General features: G+C 46.2%; 1 long non-coding RNA gene across 1 annotated transcript in view; it reads left to right on the top strand.

Moving 5' to 3' along the window:
* Positions 1-20,392, top strand: part of LOC125154586 (uncharacterized) — a 152,791-nt gene that overhangs the window by 39,201 nt on the left and 93,198 nt on the right. Inside the window, exon 2 of the long non-coding RNA XR_007147844.1 lies at positions 17,024-17,197. This is a non-coding gene — a long non-coding RNA (uncharacterized LOC125154586). The remainder of the gene's footprint in view (positions 1-17,023; positions 17,198-20,392) is intronic.

The raw sequence follows: 20,392 nt of genomic DNA, 5'->3' as shown, positions 1-20,392 counted from the left end.
GGTAGGCAACCAGTGTCTATCTATGTGTGGGTGGTACAAATTTTTTTAATGTTTATTTTTGAGAGAGAGAGAGAAACAGAGTGGGAGATGGGCAGAGAGACAGGGAGACACAGAACCTGAAGCAGGCTCCGGGCTCTGAGCTGTCAGCACAGAGCCTGATGCGGGGCTGGAACTCACGAACTGTGAGATCATGACCTGAGCCCAAGTCAGAAGCTTAACCGACTGAGCCACCCAGGCGGTACATTTTTATCCTGCCACAGACATTTATCTTACTCTGCAGTGTAGCTGTGTCCCTGGGCAGTGGCTGTAAATATTTACACATGAAATAATTATTGTTTCACTGATTTTTATGGAAAAAAACTTAGGTACGTTTATATGGAAAGTGTTTTGCCCAAGATTATACCAAATCGCATGCTTAACATGGTGATAATACAGATATTGAAATTCAAAACTCTACAGGTAATTTCCACATTTGGGCAATAGATGTGTTCCAGGAAAGTGCCCCTGAGGTGACTTTATGTAAAGCGAATCCTACATTTCCTTTAACCGTTATTATGAAATTAGAGACCTATTCCCGTTGGAAAACACTGCTCTGTAGTGGGTAGATATAGCTGAAAAATGATAGCGGGTCAAGTTTCTATATGGTGGCCCAGCTCTGAAATGGGGCTTTGTATCGGAATCACCTGTTGGGGTTTTTGAAAACTACAAAATTCCCAGACTTCTCTTCAACTTGGTGGAATCACAATCCCTGAGAAGAGAGCCTGGGAAACGGTGGCTTTCCGAAGCTTTCCAAGTGACGTTGATACATAGGCAGGCTCAGGAATCATTGCCATAGACTCAGGCCTGTAGAATTATGGAACTTAATTCTAGAGGAAATTCAACCCTCTAGAATATGATGTCTGTGCTCGTGCCAGGATATCACCCTAGTGGGGAAGGGATTTGACATATTTCATGTGGTGCCTCCAGAATTTTATGGTAGTTTCCAAAACTACTGCTCGCCTTCATATCTCTCACTCCTCTCTTTGATCAGAATGTCAGATTGCTGTAAAAGTCATCAGATTCCCGATTCGTAGAACCTCGTCCTTTGGGCCAGAGCCGTACATGGCCTTCCAGAACTAGGTTGCATCATCTAATTCACTGGGAACTACGAATAGCAAAAGCAATCTTAAATCCGAGGATCCTGGGACATTTTATTTTTGTGTTAACAGTTTTGTTCAAAACTTTGTAAAATGAGCTTATTTGCATTTGGAAGTTGTTAGTGACAGACCCATGAAGCTAGCATATTGTAAGAGAGAAGGGAAGGGTGCTAAAATTTCATTCATCAGATGAACTTCTGGAGGAATGCTCTTATTTATTTATTTATTTATTTATTTATTTATTTATTTATATTTTAGAGAGAGAGACTGCACGTGAGTGGGGTAGGGGCAGAGGGAAGAGAGAGAGAGAGAGAGAGGGAGAGAGAGAATGAATCTTAAAGAGACTCTATGCTCAGTGTGGAGACTGGTGCGGGGCTTGATCCCACGATGCTGGGATCATGACCTGAGCCAAAATCAAGAGTCAGAAGCTCGATTGACAGAGTCACCCAGGTGCCCTGGGGATTGCTCATTGTCTGCTGGATCCTGTTCCCCATGCTGCAATCAGGAGGGTCGTGGAAAGGTTTGGAGACCCGGGGAGTAGAGAACTACTAACAGTTCGCTAAAATATAGTGTGGTAATAGCCAACGTTCAAGGAATGTACAAAGCCCAGTGATAGTCTGGAAGAGGAGGAGATTGATTTCTTTGGGGATAAGGATGAGAGGGGGCTTTATACACCAGATGTGACTTCTGAGTTGAATCTGATGATGAGTAGAAATTCAAAAAGAGGACAGGGAGGACTGTCGTGCCATGTCTATGCAAACAACAGGTGCAAAGGCCTCCCTGGGGCTCCCTGGGGAACTTGAAGTGTCACGGGATATGACAGAAGGTGGAAGTGGCAGTGGAGGGGCCAGTTTGGGCAAGACGTATGTGATAGGTTAAGGCGTTTGGGCATCATCCCATACACAGTGGGGACATGTGAAAGAGCTCCCAGCAGGGGAGTTCATGGAAGTGACCTCGGTGGGGGAACGTTCTGAAGGCAGGAAATTGCTGAGGGGTTATTGCAATAGTTTGGTGAAGCAAGGTAAGAGATTTTCATGGGGTAGAAATAATAGGGAGAAGGAAGAGGGAAGGAGCCAGTCGGTGTTTAAGAGGTTGCACGGACAGGACCTGGTGACCGATTGGGTGTAAAAGATGTGAAGGAGGAATAGTGGAGAGCAATCTTCATGTTTTACATATTGAGGACAGAGCCGAAGAGAAACATTTTATTTTATTTTGTTGGGGAATACAGTGAGTTTAGTGCTAGCCCTGGACTTGAGGTCCTTAAAAGATGTAGGGGTGAAATGTCTATAGGCAAGGGAGACCTTTCTGGGGCTACGGTCTTGAGATACGTCATTTTTATGTTGATGTATTGATGTCCAACGGTGAGTATGGAGAGACCTGAGACCACAAACTAGGGGGCTCTGAACACTTAAGGAGTGTATTTGTCAGCTTTTGCTGCGTAACAACTCATTCCAAAATTAGCATTTGTTGTTTCTTATGATTAGTGGTTTGGCGGGGTGGTTCTTAGAATGGGCCGGTTGGCTGTTCTATGATGGCCAACCTTACAGGTCTGGCGGTCGGCTCCGTGTCGGCTGGGCTACTAAGATGCTCTGGCCGCATGTCTCTCCTCATCCCGCAGGCTAGCCCAGGCTTGTTTGCACGGTGGTGATTTAAAGATTCCCAAGAGGAACAAAAGAGGAAAAGGCTCCAGTGCACACTTTTCAGGTGTCTGCTTCAAGATGCCCCATTTCCTCCGTGTCGTTGGTCAAAACAAGCCACTTGGCAAGCCCGAAGCCAGTGTGGGAAGGGACATAGATACAGAAAGGGGAATCGCTATGGCTATCTTTGCCAACACTCTCTCACGTGAGCGTGACAGGTGGGAATGGAACCCGTGACTATCTGAGCGTCTACTTTGTGCCTGGCGCTGTGCCACACAATTTAGAGAAATTCACAGACGCAAGGAAATCGGTTCAAAGTCATATTTGCTAAGTGAGTGAGCTGTCATTCAAATCTTGTTCCATCCAGGTCTAAAGTTGACGCTTGATTGTACCCCCACGGTCTCTATTTAATCAACCCAAGCTCCTTGCATCAGCAAAACTTCACCGTGCTGAGAATTCCCTTTGCTGCCCCTGCAACAAACACATAAGCCAAAAAGAACAAAGCGACCCTTTAAAATGTTCAGATGAGAGGTTGTGTGCTTGTATTTGACCATTTGTTCTTGATTATGACGAAGGCTAATTGTTTATCTTACGGCTGTTGGGATATTAGGACCGTAAGTGCTGCTAGCACATTCTGGGGTTTGGCACATTTGGCTCGGAATGACTTACAGGGAGTGTTCGCTTGCCTTTGAAAGGTGTTTATTTTTCCTCATTAAGTCTGTGTGCAATCTATTCTTTCTGCAAATGCCGATTGCTTCCTTCAGGCTTGCTTTCAAGAGGAGTGCCCTGGACCAGGGGCTTTACCTTATCCTCACTCCCCTCACGTCACCGAATCTATTTTCCACGGTCAGCCTTAGCGCTTAGCAGAGACTCTGCATGTGGGATTTTTATTGTATGAGCGAGTGTAATATGCGAGGATCATCAGAACACCCTGGGCAAATCGTTGCTTCCCATTGTAACTCCTTTCCTGGGTTTCGAAACAAGAAGAGTTGACAGATGACGTACATGTAAGTTCGTACTCTCAGGGCTAATTGTGATTTGTGATCCTTGCTTCTCGGTCCCGGGAGAAGGTCAAGGGTCCAGGTTAGCTTATAGCACAAAAATCTGTGTGATCCTGGACCTGAATGTTTCTCTAGCATCATTTTCCACCACCGCCCTTCATGGCCATGCCATAACGCTAGCTATTTCCTCAGAGCCCATGTGCTCTCCTGTCCTCACTCTGCACTCGTGGTTCTTTTTCCTGGAGGGCTCTTCTCCTTTACAGTGATCTTTCCTTGTCCTGGAAATGCCAGCTCAAACTTCAGAGGTAGCAGCCTCTGTGAAGGCTTCCATAATCTGTAGCCCTGCACCCAGGCTCCCGACAGTACTGGGGACTTTTCTCTCTGTCCTCCGATGTCCTGCAACTATCTGTAGCAAAACAGGATCACCCTGTGTTACAATTTTGTGTCTTCTCTTTGGACTGGGAATTCCGACGTGGCTTGCTTCTCCGTGTCTCTAGCTCCCTAGTACAGTGCTTGGCGCATAAATGATGCTCAATACATGATGAGAGATTGAATAGCTTCCCCCATCCTATCCTGCACAGTCTCCAACTCATCTAGCATTGTTAAAACTAAAAAAATTTTTTAAAATATTTTTGATAGAGAGACACAGAGCATGAGTGGGGGAGGGGCAGAGAGAGAGGGAGACACAGAATCTGGAGCAGGCTCCAGGCCCTGAGCTGTCAGCCCAGAGCCTGATGTGGGGCTCGAACTCACGAACTGTAAGATCATGACCTGAGCCGAAGTTGGATGCTCAACCGACTGAGCCACACAGTCGCCCCCCATCTAGCATTTTTTTAAAAAGTAAGCTTCATGCCCAACGTGGGGCCCAATGCAGGGCTTGAACTCAGGACCCCGAGATCAAGACCTGAGCTGAGATCGAGAGTCGGATGCTCAACCGACTGAACCACCCACGTGTCCCTCACTCACCCAACATTTTCTGACAGTGGTGCTGACCTCCATCTTATAGGCTGGGAGGATATATTATAATTGCTGCTGCCCCTGTAAATATTAGGGGTAATGTCTTTAGGCTTAGCAGTTTGGTGGGGCATCTCCAGCTTCTGGGTGCCCATTATCAAATCCCAGGACAATTCTAGCTCTCCGTACCTGTGCTTTCACTGACCTCTGGTTGGTGTGACTTGAGATCCTTGGAACTTTCTTTTTTTAAATTTTTTTTTCTAACGTTTTTATTTATTTTTGGGACAGAGAGAGACAGAGCATGAACGGGGGAGGGGCAGAGAGAGAGGGAGACACAGAATCGGAAACAGGCTCCAGGCTCCGAGCCATCAGCCCAGACCCTGACGCGGGGCTCGAACTCACGGACCGCGAGATCGTGACCTGGCTGAAGTCGGACGCTTAACCGACTGCGCCACCCAGGCACCCTGTCCTTGGAACTTTCTAGTCTTTGCAGAGAATGATCAACTATTGTTCTGGTTTCTGACACCTCAGATGGGCTGAGGAGTAGTTTAATCAGGGAATGTGCCAGATGGGTTGAGGGGAAGAAAACCAGAAGGCAGGGGATAACTTAGAGGGATCTCACCGAAGTCCAGGAAGGTTTCACGCTTGGGTCACTGGGAGGATGGAGGTGGTGTCATTTGTAGAAACGCCTGCCTAACACAGGAATAGGATCAGGTTTGGGAGGTAAGGTGATAAATGTTCGATCACGCCAAGTTTGAAGCGATTGTGGGACACCACTGTGGAGTTGTTCAGTAGGAAATCAACATGGAGACCTGAGGCTGGGGAGAAATAGCTCAGACTCATAGTGAGAAAGACGGCGTTTACTAAACTTGAGAGGGTGGATGGGATTGCCAAGCGAGAAGCTACAGACACAAGGAGAGGCTGCCGAATGGATACGTTGGAGAACATCTAGGCTAATCGTGATTCAGAAGGATGGAGAAAGATGTAAGGGTCCTGAGAGAATATAAAACCATTAAAATTTATGGAGTATAGTTTGTTGAGAGCTGGTTTGGAGACTCGTATAGATCTTAAATGAAGAATAGACTATGCCTTATGGAATGATACCCTCCTGAACTACGTAGAGCATTTGCAGGTTTACACATGAAGGCTGGTGGTCTGACCCAGCAAATCTGATTAGTCGAATCAGCTCAGGTCGTAGGTAAGGAGACAGATTTTGCATGGGAGTGGGGACAATTTCAATAAGATGGGATAAATTAAGAGTGTCTATTGATGCAGAGAATCACAGGGGGTTTTTAATCCTGGCAGAATTCTTGACTGCATTTTTAAATAATGTGGGTTTTTTTGTTTTGTTGTTTTTGTTTTTGTTTTTGTTTGTTTGTTTGTTTTACTCCTGAGTCTCTCACCAGGAGCAAAAGGTATTTTTCTGGTTTACAAGTGCAATAACCAGACCCAAATGGGATGAACTCTGTACTTGAATTAACTAATTAATTAAATAATTAATTAATTTTTGGTGTTCACTCAGGCCTCAGAGAGAGGCTGCTTTATTGGAAGCTGTTCTGTTTTTGTTTGAAATAAGCAATTAGCACTCAGACGGCCCATTGGGAGTTCTTATTTATGTATTGTGGTCAAATACACAACATTTACAATTGGAACCATCTGTAAAATTTTAGCCAGCTTTCATTTTAATTTCAGTGTAGGTAACATACAGTGCTATAGTAGGTTCAGGTGCCGTTTTAACCATTCTTGAGTGTACAATTTTGTGGGATTGAGTACATGCGCAATGTTATGCAACCATCACCACTATCCATTTCCAGAAGTTTTTCATGGTCCCAAACAGAAACTCTGTAGCCATTAAACATTAACTCCCCACCTACCTCTCCCCGCCAGCTCCTGGAACCACTCTTCTGCTCTGTCTCTATGCATTTACCTAGTCTAAGTACCCCCTCTGAGTGGAATCACACATAGTTATCCTTTTGTGTCTGGCTTCCTTCACTTAGCACATCCTTCGGGAATTCTTGACAGCTCTCTGGAATTTGGCTATCCCCATGTCTTGGATACGGATTTCTGGAGTATGTGACATAACTCCTCAATTATTTTCTCGGAGGTCTTGGCTCTGACCTCTCTTGAAATGGCAAATGGAAGTTTCTCTCCAAAGAAGCCACTTGGCACATTTTAAACTTGTTTTTCATGTTTATTTATTTTTGAGAGAGAGAGAGCATGCGTGCCTGTGCATGAGTGGGGGAGGGACAAAGAGAGAGGGAGACACAGAATCTGAAGCAGGCTTCAGGCTCTGAGCTGTCAGCACAGAGCCTGATACGGGGCTCAAACTCATAAACTGTGAGATCATGACCCGAGCCCAAACTAAGAGTCAAACACTTAACCTGCTGAGCCACCCAGGCACCCCAATTCTTCTTTTTTTTAAGGTACAAAATCAGTTCTTTCTTTTTTTAAAAAATTTTTTCAATGTTTTTATTTTATTTTTGAGAGAGAGAGAGAGAGAGAGACAGAGTGTGAACGGGGGAGGGGCAGAGAGAGACAGGGAGACACAGAATCCGAAGCAGGTTCCAGGCTCCGAGCTGTCGGCACAGAGCCTGATGTGGGGCTCGAACTCATGATCCGCAAGATCATGACCTGAGCCGAAGTCGGACGCTCAACCGACTGAGCCACCCAGGTGCCACTACCACTTTGCAAATGTTAAACACCACTTCCATTTGCAACAGTTGTGTGACGGTAGTCCTGGGGGTAGTTTCAACTTTGGCCAAAGCCCTGCAATGGTGGACTTGTGGTTCTACTGATCCAGCACGCAGGCACCATGCCCCATGCGGCCCTCCCCACGAAGGGGACCCTGGAAACCCTTCGTTATGTGCTAGAGCGCACGTGGGCTTCCTTATCCTGAGTAATTGCGACCCTGTCGTGTGAGCACTTGTCACATGTCAAAACACTTCTTCATTTTAATGGCTTCAATAAAATTTTTTTGCAAGCCCCAATTTTTTTTATTATTAGATTCCACAGACATAAAATTACTCTGCCAAATTGCTAGAAAAGTTCCTAAATGCTTATTTCCCAATTTCCATAATTATCTCTATCATACCCAGCAGTGCATCATCCCCAGACCACACCCTGCGTCGTCCCCCATAGGGAGCATCACACGTGTGGGCAGGTTGCTGGGAAGCACACGTTGTGGATGTTTTGAAATCTCGGAGCAACATTTCCTCTGATTGGCTCTTTACCCCTTACGTGGGAAGGGATTGCTTTGCCTGAACTAATCTCTAGCTACTCCCCGGCGCCCGAGGAAGACGCTGTCCTCCGATTGTTCTGCATCGGACGGTTAGGGACTCTGATGAGAGGTCGGGAGACACCAAGGGCTGGAATTCTTGTCTGGAGGTTGCAGTTGTCAGATGTGGTTCTCTCAAGGCACTGCTGTGGGGTTCTGTTGTGTTCCTTCCCAGCGTGACTCACCAGCATGCCGCTGAGAAATCACCTGGGCTACCTCGCCGGCTTTAAATGGCGCAGTTCTGCAACGCATAGACCAACTCCCAGCCATTTTGGGGGGGTCTTATAAATAATATTTAAATCTCTGAATGATTCCTGGTACTGATAATTGGGTATGTTCAGTAATTCAGCAAGTTAATTCAGTGTCGAGTCTCAAGTGACAGGTCAGTCTCACGGGAGGCTGGGAGCATGAGAAATCTTATCGAGGTCTACGTCTGGGCTCCAGAGATAGGCACTACCCTAGGACACTTCTGCGTAGAAGGTCATGATGAAAGCCAAAAGATGGCCTCTTAGCCTGTGAATCTCAGAAGGCAGGCCCTTCAAACACCCTAGCGGAGCAAAAGGTGGTGTGGTGTTACGCACCAAAAATGGGTGCTGGCTTTAGGACCTGGCTTCTGTCCTTTCTCTGCCATTCATAATCTACGTGAGTTTGAGCACGTACTTAACCTCTCCAAGCCTCGTGGATTAAAAATGTTAGGAGGATTAAATGAGAGTGTCTATAGAGCTTGGGACCTGGCGTATAGCAAGCCCTTGCGTGTTGGTTTCTGTCCCCTCTGTGATTTCTCTGCCGTAGTCTCAGAAAGCAGCTTTTGAATGCTCAGGTTATAGGTGGAAAGCGTAGTCAATTGCTTCACAGTTGTGGTTGAGAACACATTTGTACTGCACACTGTTGTCCTTTTTTATTTTTTCTCCTGGAGCGTGCTGGACTCCTTTTTCTCCTGGACTACAAGTCCTTGTCTCTTAAAGAGATTGCGTGTGGTAGTAATAAATAGGCTTTTAGCAAAATGGTTCTTTAATCCTGTGCAAGCATATTCTGGACTCACAATAAAAATGCAGATGAAAACAAAAATGAACTAACGCCTTTTACGTACTGGTTGGGCCACAATCCAGAGTTTGATAGCATGTTGGGTTAGGAGGGGTGCTAGACAGCGGGGCACTGGGGGTGGGGGAGAGTAAATTGGGATGTTTACGGGGAACAATTTAGTAATGTCTATCAAAATCCCAGGTGCATATTTTACTTCTAGAAACGTAGTCATGCTTGCTTATATGCAAAATCAAGTATTCACCATATCTATCCCGCTATGATTTCATCTTCAAGGTATGTTTTTAAAAATCATTTTTATTTTAATATTTTTTATTTATTTTTGAGAGAGAGAGAGAGAGGGAGAGTGTGAGCGGGTGAGGGGCGGAGAGAGGGAGACACAGAATCCGAAGCAGGCTCCAGGCTCTGAGCTGTCAGCACAGAGCCCGACGCGGGGCTCAAACTCCCAAGCCGTGAGATCATGACCTGAGCCAAAGTCAGACACCACTCAGGTGCCCCTTCAAGGTATGTTTTTAAGTGAAAGATCAAATGGAGAGGAATGTGTATAGCTTGCTTTGTATATACCGTATTTATGTGAAATAAAAGGGAAATATTCATGTATCCAAAAACAAGTGTATCAGGCTGATCTTGACATATTTATCTGTGGAAACACAAAGGAAATGAAATAGGGCAACGGTGTCTGCAGGAAGGTGCAAAAACAGGCAGTCTTCTCTGTAGGAGTGAAACGTGAGTCTTCGTAGCTCTTCGGTGTGTTACACGCGGCCAGGATGAGTCTGTTTTGTGGCTCTACTCTCAGCACCAAGGACAGGGTCTCTCCCAGTAAACACTGGTGAATGAATGAATGAATGAATGAATGAATGAAGAAATTGACCTCTTTCCTGAGCTTGCAACTGGATGAATCCTGCCAATGGGAACCAGGGAGGCACCGTACCGCTGTATTCACCTAACGTTCACTGCAAATCGTCTGGAAGGTCTCCGGTGTGGTGGTAGAGAAGCAGGAAGAGTGCCCCCGTAACCTGGAACCATGGGACCCGATTATTGATTGCTGCAAAGAGCCAGCAATATTATACAAAAGAACCTAATGCTGGGAACCATTCGAAAGGGTAACTTACATGGAAAACTTCCTCTGATCATGTCAGTTATTAGTAATTTCATAAAAAAGTTTGTAGGGCACCTGGGTGGCTCAGTCAGTTGAGCATCCGACTCTTGATTTTGGCTCAGATCATGGTCCCACGGTCATGGGATTGAGCCCCACGTCAGGCTCTGTGCTGAATGTGGAGCCTGCTTGGGATTCTCTCTCTTCCTCTGCCCCTCTCCCCTGCTCTCTCTCTCACTCTAAAAAAAAAAATTATAAATGTCTGTGATAGAAAATAAGGATAAGTGAAAAACAATAATTAACAATCCCATTAGCCAGGTATAGGCACTGTTAATATTCTGGGATGCATTCTTCTAGTCTCCACTTATAACACATGCACATACACACATACTCCCGTTTTGTTAATCAGAAATTTTTCAGATGTGAGAGATTTTAATTAAATTAAGTCCTTTAATTTTTAAAACTGAAGTACAGGTGATACATAATGTCACATTAGTTTCAGGTGTGTGATATAGTGATTCAACAAGTGTACACCTTATGCTGTGCTCAACACAAGTGTACCTACGATCTGTCACCGTACGACACTGTTACGATATCATTGATCATCTCCCCTATGTGGTGCCTTTTGCCTCCACGACTTATTCACTCAAGACTGGAAGCCTGTATCTCCCACTCACCTTCACCCATTTTGCTCATTCCCCCATTTCCTCCCCTTCACACAACCACCCATTTGTTCTCTGTATTTATGGGTCTGTTTCTGCCTTTGTTTTTTGCTTTGTTGTTCAGATTCCACATATAAGTGAAATCATATGGTATTTGTCTTTCTCTGTCAGACTTACTTCACAAAGCCTCTAGGTCCATCTGTGTCTTTCTTTGCAAATGGCAGGATCTCATTATTGTTTATGGTTGGGTAATATTCCATTATATGTATGTGTATGTGTGTATATGTGTACGTATATACATCTCACATCTTTTTTTCATGTCTTTTTGCTTTTTTGTTTATTCGTTTATTTATTTACAGAGAGAAAGACAGAAAGAGATGCAGAGAGGAGGAGTGAGAGAATCCCAAGCAGGCTCTGAACTGTCAGCCCAGAGCCTGACATGGAGCTCAGTCCCATGAACCCTGAGATCATGATCTGAGCCAAAATCAGGAGTTGGACGCTCAACTGACTGAGCCACCCAGGCGCCCTTGTCACGCTCTTTTCTGATTATTCCTGTTAACGTTAAGATGAATTCTCCTACAATCATGCAGAATGACTTTCAGTTCTCTGAAATGTCCCATCCTTTTCCTTTCTGGCTTCTTCTGGACTTCTCTGTGCCTTGAAGGTCTCCCCAAATCTTGGTTTCTCTCACCACTTGGTTCCTTTGTATTCTTTAGACCTTAGCTCTCGAATGGCATTTCCACAAAGAAGGCTCACCTAGCTGTCCCTTCAATTACATGTCCCTTCTCTGCACTTTGGTTACACTTTGTGCAGACTTCAGTATCTTACTTGGCACATCCGTTGTGTACTGTCATTTTGGGCTTCCTTGTTTCTTTCTCCTACCAGACTGTAATCTTAAATAAGGAACACCGTCCTATTTAAACTAAGTTTGCGAGGACTGAGCAAATAGTAGATGTTGCATAAATGTTGGATGAATTGAGCAAAAGCAGAGAAGGCTTTCACATACTTTCCCTTGTTTAGCAGGCTTCTCCTAATACTTCCATTTGGGTGAAGAAAACACATCTTATGAGTCACCGTTGGATGTTCTCTGCCCGATCATCAACTCGTCTTCATGGCAGCTGAGGAGCTATCTGACTGGTAGTCTGGAAAGAATAACCTGGACAAGCTGAGCTGAGCCTGGCTCTCCTATTTCCTTTTGGGAGTGACCTGTCTACTGAGAGTCTGAGATTTCCTCTACTCCTCAAGCCCTAAGCCTTAATTTGACATCCCCCCAGCGTGTAGACACCTGCCCCAGCCCAGAGTGGCCTGAGACTGAGCAACCCGTCTGCCTCCTTCTGGGGCTCAGGTGGAAGCCCAGTTTATCTCTCATTCCACTCTGTCGTCTCACCTGGCTTCCCTCGGGAACAAAGGTGAAAATCCTAGTCTCGATCGTCCTCTCGGTTTTGTTTTTCTATTTATTTCAGGACCTGGGTGGGGAAGAGACATAATATTTATAGAGGTGCCCTAGGGAACGCCTATAGTTGATTTGACCATTATTCCCTTTTAACTGATGGAAACCGAGACTCTGAGGGGTCAGTTGACAGGTCGTAGGTCATGTTTACCGGGACCTGATCTCAGGTTCTCTGACTCTCCATACTCAAGCTGTTTTGTTTTGTTTTGTTTTCTTTCTCTCAGTTTTCCTCCCACTATGTAGACTGGAAGTGGTAGCCCGAATTGCCACACAGGCTGGAGGGAGGAACTCAGGAATCGTAAAGTCCCTTCCGAGTGTGCGTCTACAACGCACCTCCTGGGCCGGCATCTGACTGTCCATTTCTTTGTTATCCTTCCCATGGGGCACGTGCTGAAGCGTTCAGCAAACGTACGCTTACCACCAGCCCGATTGTTTAGCATGAGAAGCCCTCAAGAACAGACACAGGCTGTGTAAACATTCAGTGCAGATGGTTGCAAAGGAGCTATGAAGTCATGTCTTCAGTATGGGAAACACTGGGCAATGCTTTTCTCAGTCACTCCCACAGGCACAGGTCATAGGGCCATCGGTCACATCATGCTCAGCAACGAAGACTGGCGTAAGCAATAGGGTAGGGGCTGGGGGACTTCCTGACCACTGACTTCATCCTCTGCTTTGGGGAGCCGAGCCAGGCCTTCTGGTACAGCATGAAGTTTCTCAAATAAGCTTAGCTTTGGGAAACAGTTTCCCTCTACTTTTTATGTGTTTTCTGGGCTTTCAAACCCATGGGTATTTTGAGGGAAACATAGCCCATATGTTTCTGATTTACTTACATTAAACTTGCCAGAAGTTTCTTTTGTAAAATCTATTTCACGTCTGGGAAACCTTCTCGGCCTGTTTTTTAAAGCCTTTTAGCCTGGATATTCACACTCAAAAGGAAGCAGAGAATTGAAACAATTATTAGGACATAATTGAGGCCAGAAAACCCCCTTCGCCTTTGTTACCTGAGCATTTCTGGGAAAAGGTAAATGTGGAAGTCCTCCGTTACTGAGGTAATTTTGCCCGAGTTATCCACTTTTCACATTTTGTGTGTGGATACAATCTTCAAAGACTGACATCTTTCTTCCAAGCACCATAGGTAAGGTTTTGGTTTTCTAGTTAAGTTAATCTTGGCCAAGTGTCCCTGGTCTGTTTCCTATTCAGGAATCTCTGAATTTGAGTAGGTTATAAATTTGACAAAGTGCTTTTATTTGTTTATTCTTTGCTTGGAGGAGAGGGTGACATAAATCCAAGGAAAAATAAATGTGCATAAGACTTTCAAACTATACTACTAACTTTCAGATGATAAGTAGTATTATTTTTATTAGCAATAAATGTCAAAGCACTGAATAGTGGTTGGGAGGGTTGACATGGTGGGAGAAAGAATATATTGGGAAGAAATACGGACAACCCACTTAAGAGTCAGGGAAAGGAAATTAGAGCCAACCCACCCCAAAATACACATCCATTTAAGAAGCTGGAGCTCTGTTTTCACAGTCCTCTAAGTTCCTAACCTGGAAGGCTGGCTGCAAGTCATATGTGGGTGAGAAGCTCTGGGACCTCCCGAAAAGCAGAAGAGAGCACCTCGCCCCCACCCCCTACCCCCGGCCCGGCGTAGTTCTCACATATTGGCTCCTATCCACCATCAAGTTCCTTCACGGCATTCCCTAAGTTGAAGCTTTGATTTTGCAGTCTCATCTGCTACCTTCCTCCCCTTGCAAAATTGAATGTGTGCCTTCTCTGAAAGGTGTTTACGCCGAGACGTCCCGGAAATTCCAAGTCACGAAGGTAGAGGGACAGGTAGGGAAAAACCAGAGGTCCTTGGGAAAGAGCCCTGACTGTAAAAGGTGGGCCAGAGGTCCCGACTCCCGTAATGCATGGGATCCCCTAAAGGGGTGGAGGAGATGGGAAGGAGGGGGAAGGAGAATGTCAAAGAAGACATGAATTCCCAGGACGTCTCTTGTTCTCAGTGGGACCCCTGGCTGCTGACTTCTTCCTTTGAGCGAGGCTTCTAGCCACCCTCAGAGCTATGGTCGTATCCATCACTGTCTCTATTCTTCTTGGTCTTTTGGGGAGGAAAAAAAAAAATCAAATCATGCACTTTTGATCAAGAAAGGGCTAGGGAGATCCCATGAGCGGACATGTTTATTTTACAGTTGAAGACACGGAGACCCAGAAATGTTAAGTGACTCTTCGGTGACCACAGAGCTGGTTAGTGGCTAGCCTAGGATTCGACTCAAAGGCTGTTGACTTCTACAAGAGCCTTTTCTCTTGCAGCAAGTGCCAGGATAGAATTTGTCCTCAGAAGGTAACAGAAGATGCTCAAAATTGCATGTTACTGATGCCCTTTATAATTTGTTACTTAGACATTTCAGATTCTACAAATGTGAACTTTGAGGTAATGATATATTACTACGTATTGCTTCATAAGATATCAATCTGAAATCTCGTATGTTGACTTGGTATAAAATTAGAGATTCTCATCCTATCCCCAAGAGCATACTATTTTCCTTGCTTGCTTAAAAGGGTCTATTTTTAAATATGAGAAACTGTGCATTTCTTTTCACGCAAATTAAACCAGATACAAACCAGATGAAACCTTTTTTTTTTTTTTTGCACTTCACTGATTTTATTTTATTATTATTATTATTTTTGTGTGGTTTTTTTAATGTTTATTTTTTATTTTTGAAATGAGAGACACAGCACGAACGGGGGAAGGGCAGAGAGAGGGAGGCACAGAATCGGAAGCAGGCTCCAGGCTCCGAGCCATCAGCACAGAGCCCGACGCGGGGCTCGAACTCATGAACCGCGAGATCGTGACCTGAGCTTAACCGACTGAGCCGCCCAGGCGCCCCATTTATTTATTTATTTTTCAATTGACAAATAGCTATTGAGGACTTACGTGGGCCACTTGCTTTTTTATATGTATATTCTCTCACTTAAAAACCAGATGTCACCTTGGCTTTCATTTTCTCCCCTTCGAATTTTGCCCTGCCTTAGCTGAACCCTCGCTTTACCCACATGTGTCTATAAGTCAGCGGGTTCTAAGCTCGGTTCCACCGATTGCCACCTAGGTGAATTTGCGCACGTTATTTATAAGCCCAGGGTTCCATTTCATTATTTGAAGAAGGCAGTATTTGGGGTCGACGGGCAAGCTTCTCTCTGGGATTATATAATCATACCCGAAACAGAGTTCCTTTGGGAAAGATGCACGAAGGAAAAAGGTTTCCGTAGTGGATCCAGAATGCTGGAAGCTCCAGCCTTTCACACAGGACAAGAGAAACAATGACTGCAGGTAAACGGATCACAGTATGTTCTGGAAGCCTGATGAGATGGCGTATGCCGAGTTGTGTGTGATACTATTGTTCTCTGATGGAGCAAAATGAGAAGTGTTTTACCAGCATAGTTGTTTCGACACAGTGCACTAACATGTTACCGAATTCTCGACACAGGCATTTCCCATGCAATGCTAAACTCAAATCCCCTTGTAAAGAATCATTCCAGACTGAATCCACATATGGGGCTGGATGAGGAGTGTGCATGAACCCTGTCGTCACGTGTCTTAGGTACAGGGGACAAGATGTTCAGCTGCTTTCCAGGGGACAAACCACAGTTCTTTTTTTTTTTTTTTTAATGTTTTATTTATTTATTTATTTATTTTTAAAAAAATTTTTTAACGTTTATTTTTGAGGCAGAGAGAGACAGAGCATGAACGGGGGAGGGTCAGAGAGAGGGAGACACAGAATCTGAAACAGGCTCCAGGCTCTGAGCTGTCAGCACAGAGCCCGACGCGGGGCTCGAACTCACGGACCGCGAGATCATGACCTGAGCCGAAGTCGGCCCCTTAACCGACTGAGCCACCCAGGCGCCCCTTAATGTTTTATTTATTTTTGAGGCAGAGAGACAGTGCGAGCAGGGGAGGGGCAGAGAGAGAGGGAGACACAGAATCCGAAGCAGGCTCCAGGCCGTGAGCTGTCAGCACGGAGCCCGGCGCGGGGCTCGAACCCACGAACCGCGAGATCATGACCTGAGCCGAAGTCGGACACTTGACCGAAGGAGCCACCCAGGCGCCCCAACCACGGTTCTGAATGTAACAGAGAGAGGCGCCTGGGTGGCTCAGTCAGTTGAGCGTCTGACTCTTGGTTTCGGCTCAGGTCATGATCTTGCGGGTTTGTGGGTTTGAGCCCCGCGTTGGGTTCCATGGTGATTCTGTCTCCCCCCCTCTCCTTCTGCCCCTCCCCTGCTTGTGCTCTCTCTTCCTCTCTCAAAATAAGTAAATTAAAAAAATAAGCAAACAAACAAACGTATAATCTAGAGCAATGCCACTTTTGGAAACGAAAAATCGCGACTGACTTGCGAGCTCGGCGATAAAGACGCCTTGTGTTAAGGCCACTTCTACATCATGCCTGTGACCTAGCTTTCATTATTCGATGGGTTCCCTCAGTGTGTATTTCATTGTATGCAAATTCCGATCTGGAGGAACGCTTTGTAATCGCGTTTCCGTTCCTTAAGGTCTCTTGCCCAGTTGGCAACCTTCCTTCTTCCTTGACCGGGGCCTCTGTTTCGGGCACCGCCAATCCAGTGCCTCCTCGGAACAAACCGCTTAAGGGAAGGCCCGGCCACTCCTTCACGAGCTCGACCGGAAGTGGAAAATCACGGCTGCGGAGGAAGTAAGTGCAAAGGTCAGGAAACTACGGATTCAGAGTCGAATCCTCATGTTTTTGCTTTTCTGGCAGGAAACGGCAACTGGGATCAGACAATGGGATTTTGAAGGAAAACATGAGAGGCTGATATTTCAGTTGTGACACGGGACCTTAGGACAATCTTCTACGCTTCCTCACCGCAGAGGGGCCAGCCATCTCTCGAAGCCCTTCAGCACCTGCTCGTCTTCTCTGAAACTTAAAGATGGAGTGAGTAAAAAAATGGCAATTTCAGAGTTAATTGGGTTTCAGACTCCAGTGCCCCCGCGTCCTGACTCATGACCTTGAGTACGTTAACGTCTCCGAGCCTTGACTTCTTTACCTTTAAACAAAAAGAGGCAAGGGTTCCAGTTCTTCCGTGTAGCGTGAGGCGTCCATGGCATAATGTCCGCAGAAGTGGCTGTGCCACACTTTGCACATAGTAGGTGCTCAGTAAATGATACTTCTCCTCAATGTCTGTATCTGCCTGTATTATAGACACCAGCTACTCTTTGACCTCACAAGTCTTTCTTTCTGGATGTGGATGTTGGGTTGTCCGATGTTTCGGAACATTTTTTGAGAGCCACAAGAGCCTCTGGCATGGTACTAGAGGGCGTTTGCTTATCTGTGGTTTCTGTTGACTCTAATCTTTCCAAGTGCTAGATCCTGCATGATTCTGTGCCTCTTCCTTCCCTTGCTGATCTCGTGGGATTTGTCTCCTTGACTGCCTAGAACTGCCGTGAGGCCCCTGAAGCCTGACGCGTCCTCCTTCCTTCCAGCTTGGGCTTCAGCATCACCCCCAAACGTTCTAGTTATTTCTGGTATAATCGTAATAGCTAACGTCTGTTCGGTGCTTACCAGGTGGTAGTTATTGGGTGAAGCTCATGCCATTTAGTGTCACTTAACCTGATCCCCCAGTAACCCAAATGAGGAAAATGCTTTTCTAATCTACATCTGATAGTCAGCTGCCCGAGGCGTGAAGAGGCTGAGTTTTGGCCCGATGCAGGGGCAGGAGGAGGATTTGAATGCAGAGCTCTAAGACTTCAAAACCAGTGCTCAGCTGCTGTGCTGGAGGGCTTTTTCAGTACCACCTGGTCTTCGGACTGGCCAGAGGCTGTTCTTACAGATGACTTGGGAGGGCGCGAACTCCTTCCTCCTCGAGGGGGAACCGTTGGCAACAGAAGCCACTCAGCTGAAACATTCTGTGGCTATGAACAGGATGCAATTAAGTCTATAATCTGTTACGGTCACCGGAAGGATCATTTGGAAATGAGAACTCTTTCCAACGAGCAGTTCAGATGATGTAGGTGTTCATGTTTGAAACCCATAACGTCTGTGCTTATCATTGCTCGTCATTCCAGATGGAGAAGCAGGAACTATCTCTGGGGAGTGTCTTCAAAATGAACAATTGGAGGAGTCAGAGTGACCCTTCGGCTGTCAAACCCCAGGACCTTTTTTGCACGCATTAGAGCTTCCAGTTCAATAGCTCCGTCCATCCTTTCAGAGCAAGAGAGCGATGTGGCTTCAGCCTTTGGGAAGACACTCTTTACTGGTAGAGTGGTGACAGGTTGGAGAGCTCTCTTCTGTTCTGGCCCTCAGCATGGTGACATCACCTCCTTATGTCTTAAGTTCCACAGCCCCGGGAGGGGGGCAACATGGAGGTGGGGGTGGCAGAGTTTAACTGTTGGAATAACTGAGGGAGGCAAGGCAGTCAGGTGGCCTGTTGGTGCTTACATTAAAAAAAAGAAGAGGGGCGCCTGGGTGGCGCAGTCGGTTGAGCGTCCGACTTCAGCCAGGTCACGATCTCGCGGTCCGTGAGTTCGAGCCCCGCGTCGGGCTCTGGGCTGATGGCTCAGAGCCTGGAGCCTGTTTCCGATTCTGTGTCTCCCTCTCTCTCTGCCCCTCCCCCGTTCATGCTCTGTCTCTCTCTGTCCCAAAAATAAATAAAAAAAAAAGTTGAGAAAAAGAAGAAGAAGAAGAAGAAGAAGAAGAAGAAGGAAGAAAGGAAGGAAGGAAGGAAGAAAGAAAGAAATGAGAGGGGTTTCTAAAATCTCTGTAGTTTCTGTAAATAGAATGCATATATATTCCCCTCTCCTGCTTGGATTGGAAGGCAAAGAATGTAGGACTGTCCAGCTCACTGGGCACTTGTGACCCCGCCAAAGGGGTTCTTCGTTTGGACTCAGACAAGGTTGGCTTTGAATTCCCATTCCATTCATTTTTAGGGATGTGTTTTTTGACAATTTAGTCATCGTCGTAACCTCCCAGTTTCGCACTGGGGATAATCACATAATGGCCATTAAAAACTGTCTCCAGATTCTTGGATACTTTTCCCACCGGGTGCCTATGTCTCCTCTCCTCCAATCTGGGTGAATCTTGTGACTGTTTCGGCCAACGGAATGTGGTGGAAATGATGCCGAGCGGCTTCTGCGGCTAGGGTATATGAACCACCTAGCCTCTGCCTGCTATCTTGAGTTACTTATTCTGGGGAAGACAACCACCACAGAAGAGGTCCAACTACACAGGAGGGACCACGTCTACAGACCCTGTTGTGCAACCAGCTGATAGCACCATGGAGTAGCAGCCCTCTGTGTGAGCCATGTAGGACATCCAGTCTAGTCAAATCCTCATGGCCACAGTGCACCTGACATCTGACCCAATGGTGTAAAAGGTCCCAAGTGCGAACTGCCCACCCACGCCCCCTGCAGATTCCTGACTCACGAAATCGTGAGCAACATCAAATCGTTGTTTGACGTATTTAGTAGCTGACGAGCCTCAGTTTCTTCCACACTGGTTCTCTTCCCGTCTAAGGTTGTCATTGGTGACCAGGATGACTTTGTGTCCCTAGGATAATGGTTTTTGGCAGTGGCTGGAAGGACGTGGTGAGGTCATCCCCCTAGTGACAGCCCCGTCTTGCCGTTGTGTGTCTTGAGTTTGAGTCACTGCCTTGGGGCCAATTTGTGTAAACTGGGGACCATGTAGGTAGACTTATAAACTGTAGTAAAACCTGGAAAGATTGATACCATCACTGAGGACTCACTGCTAATCTCAGAACTCAGTGGGCTTTTCTCACTGCCCTTGCTATGGGACATTTCCACAGAAATGATCCAGACTGCACACTGACTTGAAGCTGGCTACTTTTCTGTTTTTCTGTTCACTGACTATGTTCAAATTGGTCCTAATATAACAGGGAGAGGTTGCAACGGGGAGTACAGACGGCAAGGGGAAGCCTGTGGGCGGAGCAGTGAAGGAGAGCCCTGGAGAAAGAGGAGTCCTAGGACATCAGAGCTTCGCGGACAGCCCGTCGTCCCCAAGGGGGTGCGGTGACGGTGGCCCCAGGTGACGGGAGGCCAAGCTAATTCCATGTGGCACGGATGGTGGAGGAGACTCTGAGACCTAACTGAGCATCATTTGCTTGCCAGGAACAGA

The sequence above is a fragment of the Prionailurus viverrinus genome, chromosome E3, assembly GCF_022837055.1.
Source record: "Prionailurus viverrinus isolate Anna chromosome E3, UM_Priviv_1.0, whole genome shotgun sequence".
Taxonomy (NCBI): Eukaryota; Metazoa; Chordata; class Mammalia; order Carnivora; family Felidae; genus Prionailurus; species Prionailurus viverrinus.
The sequence above is the reverse complement of the archived record's forward strand: the minus strand, read 5'-3'. Positions and strand labels throughout refer to the sequence as shown.